We start from the raw sequence: 5,613 nt of genomic DNA, 5'->3' as shown, positions 1-5,613 counted from the left end.
AAATCCAAAGTTGTTGTCCCTAAAGTGAAAGGCCATATTGAGGACAACCACCACAGTGATTTAGATTCCGAGATTGACCCTAAACATGATCGTCGTGGCAAGAGAAAAGTGTCTGTCTTGGATGCAGATGATGTTAAACTAGACGCCCAGATTTTTGAGGGGGTGTCGAGTGCATCAAGAATGCCTTCGCAGACACTGGTCAACTTCTCTTCTTTTGTGATTATCATTGTTTATTTATTTATTTCCCTACTTGATCATCATTTTTTTTCAGGAAGGTGAATGTGCCTTGGAGACAGTCTCCCTTGCTCCGGAATACCGTCTTCCACATCGTCCACCAAAGATGAAGTCTGGAAAAGGGAAGGGGCTTATGATTCTTAATAAATCAATACCCGTAGGAGACTCTTCTGGTCCAGCATCTCAGGGGAGCCAGACTGACAGTTCGTTTGCCAATGGTAGTCAGACTGCCGTGGATAATCCAGCCTCAACTCATGTGTCTCTTCCTTGCAAACCTGACGATCGAAGGCAGACGTTTAAGCCTCTAACAATAACATTTAAACCTACCACACTCCCTACGTGCTCCAAAGCCTCATTTCGTCCACCTCCTTTGCTTAAGGGGATTTTTGACAGAGCACTAGACGTGATCCGCTGCAGGTCTTGGGAGAATTAAAAAATGCAAGTTTCTCTAATGTAGGGGAAGTGGCAATGAAGGCTAACGAGTGTTATGAGGGCATTAGACAACTCAAAGGTGACTGTTCTTCACTACAGGCGCGAGTGGATTCTTATGTGGGTGCGGTCCATGCTTACCTTGCACTCGAGAAGCAGGCAGCAAAGTGTCATCACCCTACATTGCTAGAGGACAAAAGGCTGGAGTGGCATCAAAATATTGAGGATACCAAATATCTTCATGATAAGGCGCAAGAAAAGCATAGAGAGCAAGCTGTGGAACTTTCTGTTACTCTGGAAGAAATAAACGATCTTGAAGCTAAACTCAAGCAAGCACGAGAGAAGGAAAAGACATTGCGAAGCAATTTAGAAGCTGGGGATATATCTTTATTCTCATTGCAAGATGATCTTCAGAAGTTTGAGAGAGAATTAATCGAGTTTGACGATATCCCTGTTTTGAGTCCTGAAGAGGAAGCCTTACTTCAAGAGCGAAGAGTTGAATTGGAAGAGATGCGGGCTTCTCTGGATGTTGATCCATAGGCACTTAGATTTTTTTAGATTATCTAGATTTCATCCTTGATGCATCCATTTTTCTGTTGTAGCCTAATGGACCAAATGCTTCTAAGATGTTTGTTTGTCTTAATCGTTTCTATGCAATAACACCCTTTCAGCGTGTTATATTCCATTATATTTATTTATACAAACAAATACTTACAATACTGTTTATTTAGTCGTTCACAGTTTAAACTCTTGCGGGCCAGGAGTAATTATTTTGATGTAAATTTTGTTGGTGTGGCTGCACTAGAACAAAGTGTTTGCTCAAACTGCCTACGTACTTGCAAAGTTACCAGGGGTGACAACTTGCAAGATCAAGCCAACGTAGTTCAAGAGATGGATTTTTTTGTTTGGAAGTATGGCTGCACTTGAACTACATGTTCACCCAAGTTGCCTACGTACCTGTGAATCACAAAGTGTATTTCACAAGATCAAGCCGACGTAGTTCATAAAAGATGGAAAGTTTTTTTTTTGTATGCAGTTTAACCTCTTGCTTAGGAGCTTTGACATGCATTTTACGCTCTTGCTTAGGAGCCTTCACTGTTGGGGCGTAAGAATAGTAACGTTTCAGAAATTTCCCGTTGATTGGGCCTACACGAACGCCATCTTCATCCACAATTTTGTAAGCACCATTCGTGTAGAATTCCTGTACCACGTATGGACCATCCCACTTAGAGGTGAATTTACCAACTGGTTTGTGAGAGGTGATGATTGGTCTTCGTACCGCAAGGACAAGGTCTCCTACTTGGAAAGAACGAGGGCGCACATTTTTGTTGAATGCGCGTTACACTCCTGCTTGATAGCACTGGAGTTTTTGTTGAGCTTCACATCTTTTTTCATCGAGACCTTTAAGTCTGCTAAACGCAATTTATAATTTTCATCTTCTGTGAGCCCTTCCTGAATGGCAATGCGCAAGGAAGGGATCTGCAAAACTAATGGCAACACGGCCTCTACTCCATAAACCAATGCATACGGGGTTGCCTGAGTAGGTGTTTTGTATGTGGTACAATACGCCCACAATGCCTCACCAATTATTTCATGCCAATCTCGCTTTGACTTTGCTACTACTTTTCTCAACAAGTTGCAAAGGGTTTTATTGAAGGCTTCAGCCATACCATTTGTAGAAGCATTGTACATAGATGACTTGTATTGTTTGAACTTGAATTTTTCTCCCAGACTTGTCATCAGATGGTTGAAGAATTATTTCCCATTGTCAGTTGTGATACGCTGAGGTACACCATATCTGTAGATGATTTGGGTCCGAATGAAGTCCACAACATTTTCTTTCTGCACTTCCCGTAGTGTGATGGCTTCTGCCCATTTTGAGAAGTAGTCAGTGGCAGCGAGGATATACTCGTGTCCATTTGAGGCCTTTGGAGTAAGAGGTCCCACAACATCAAGTCCCCAAGCTTCAAAGGGTCATGAAGAAACAATGGGGTGCAACAATTCTGGCGGTTGGTGTATGAAGTTTGCGTATAACTGACAAGGTTCACATTTTTTTTGCAAAGTCCATACAGTCTTACACCATGGTTGGCCAGTAATACCCCATTCTTTTTACACGATCATGAAGTTTAGGCCCAGATTGATGAGCACCACAAATGCCAGAATGAGCTTCATGCATTGCTTCAGTAGCTTGGTCCTTGCTTAGACATCTCAACCATTGGCCTGAGAAAGAACGTCTGTAGAGTGTTCTTTTATAGTGAATGAACTTTGGAGCACGTCGACGTATTTCTACATTATGTCTGGGATCATCGGGTAGTTTTTGGTGGTCCAAGAAATCAATGATAGGTTGACGCGAGTCATCTTCATCAACTGTGTAGACGCATATCATGTTGGTTTTGTCTACATTTTATTCTCCTTCAAGCGATGATACTACCCAATGATTGCAGACTGGAACTTTCATAAACTCTTCTGCCCCCAGTGCCAAAGTGAGTGCAAGATTAGCAAGCGCGTCAGCCAACTTATTGGCACTCCTTGGCACATGACAACCATGGATGTCGTCAAGTCTTCCTTTTTCACTTCATATTCACCAAGGACTTGGTTGACCACCAGCTTTGAGTCTCCATATATGTCCATATCCCTGACACCTATTTCGATCGCCATTTGAAGACCGAGTATGAGAGCTTGGTATTCTACCATATTATTTATGCACAACTGAGTGAGTGTAAAGGCATATGGCATAAGATAATTTTGTGGATTTACGAATACAACTCCAGCTCCAGCTCCATCTTGCCTTGCAGCACCGTCAAAATACATTTGCCATGGAGGTAGGACGTCCACATAGAAAATTTCTTCTCCTGGGAGGTCATCTGAAATTTCCCACTCTGCTGGCACTGGATGATTAGCAAAGAAGTCGACGATAGCTTCACCTTTGACAGCCTTTTGAGGCACGAACACCAAGTCATACTGCTTAAGTAACATTGCCCATTTCGCAAGTTTTCCAGACAAGACTGGTCTTGAGAGTATGTACTTGATTGGATCAGCTTTTGAGACCACGTGTATGGTATGCGCCTGCATGTAGTGCCTCAACTTCTGGATGGCGAACACCAAAGCAAGACATATCTTCTCTATGGGCGAGTAATTCAATTCAGCTCCAACCAAGGTACGACTCAAGTAGTAGAGTGCTCTCTCCTTGCAGTCTTCAATTTCTTGAGCACACATTGCCCCCAGTGAGCGTTCTTGTGCTGCAATGTAGAGGATAAGTGGCTTTTCTGGAATTGGTGCCCCGAGCACTGGTGCGCTGGCCAAGTACTTTTTGATGCTATCAAAAGCATTTTTGCATTTTTCATCCCATTGGAATGGAGCATCCTTTTTCATGAGATGGCTAAATGGTTGGCAACGTCCTGCTAGGTTAGATATGAACCTTCGAATGTATGCCAAACGTCCCTGTAATCCGCGCAACTTTTTCAACGTCTTTGGTTCCGGCATTTCGTTGATCGCTTTAATTTTTGTTTGGTCAATTTCAATGCCTCTGTGTCTGACCACAAACCCTAAGAACTTCCCAGATGTGACACCAAATGCACACTTGAGTGGATTCATCTTGAGTTGACATTTTCTAAGTCTCTCAAAGACGGTTCGAAGGTCTTTGATATGGTCTTCTCTTTTCTTTGATTTGACAACCACGTCATCAACATAACACTCTATTATTTTATGCATCATGTCATCAAAGATCTTTTGCATTGCGCATTGGTATGTAACGCCAACATTCTTCAATCCAAACGGCATGACTGTGTAGCAGAAGATCCCTTTTGGGGTTCGAAAACCTATTGCTCCTTGATCTTCAGGTGCCATATGTATTTGATTATAACCAGCAGTACAATCCATGAATGAGAGGGATTCATGACCAGTGGTTGCGTCAATCATCAACTCTGTAACTGGCAAAGGGAAGTCATCCTTCGGGCATGCATCATTAAGGTCTCTGAAATCGACACATATGCGCAGTTGTCCAATCTTCTTTCTGATTGGGACAATGTTTGCAATCCAGGTAGAATATTTGACTTCTCGAATGAAACCTGCTTCAATGAGTTTATTGACTTCCTTTTCAATTTCAGGTATAAGCTCCGGCCTGAAACGACGTTGAGGTTGCTTTTTGGGACTGGTGCCTTTCTTGATTGCTAGACGATGAACTGCAATTTTTGGGCTGAGTCCAGGCATCTCTTTATAGCTCCAAGCGAAGACATCCTTGTACTCGACCAACAACTTGTAGTACTCCTTTTGTTCTTCTTTAGTCAGCAGAGCACTAATATAAATGGGGCGAGGATCTTCCGTTGTTCCCAAGTTGAGCTCCTTGAGTTCATCCACAGTCGATTGCCCCCGTCTTCAAGTGTTTCCGGGGCCTCATCGGCCTTAACTTCTTCATTCTAGTCAGGTATGTCTTCTACTGTGATGTGATATGACGACGTTGTAATTTCTAAGTCACTTGACTTCCTTGCATCACAGGGACTTGAAGATGAAGGGAAAAGCTCTTCGGTATTCTTTTGCTGACCAGTAAGAACTAGTACACGCCTCCTTGCTTTGAGTGGCTCATGCTGGATGATATCCACTACTTGCATACGCTTCATGCGAGATGGTATTGCGCTTCTCAAGTCATGCTTACTCTTACTTCTTCTTCATTTTGTGTTGCAGAAGTTGAGAGAGGACGACCCTCACTACTATTCCTCTTGAGAGCCTCTAGTCGACTGAAGACTGTTTTTGATGGACCGCCCAAGCGTTCATGTATTGCGCCCTTCTTGTTTATGCGCAACGAAGGTGTTGACACTTTGACCTTACTTTATCCTTGATTGCCAAGCCTAGCAAAGACAGAAATGTGTTTGGTTGAAGCACTTGGTCTCCCTAAATTTGTAAATATAGAAGGACGACACTTCTCTGCACATGGACTTATTCGATCGAAGACTG

This window comes from Silene latifolia, chromosome Y (genome assembly GCF_048544455.1).
Source record: "Silene latifolia isolate original U9 population chromosome Y, ASM4854445v1, whole genome shotgun sequence".
In the NCBI taxonomy this organism is placed as follows: Eukaryota; Viridiplantae; Streptophyta; class Magnoliopsida; order Caryophyllales; family Caryophyllaceae; genus Silene; species Silene latifolia.
Note: the sequence above shows the minus strand (reverse complement) of the source record.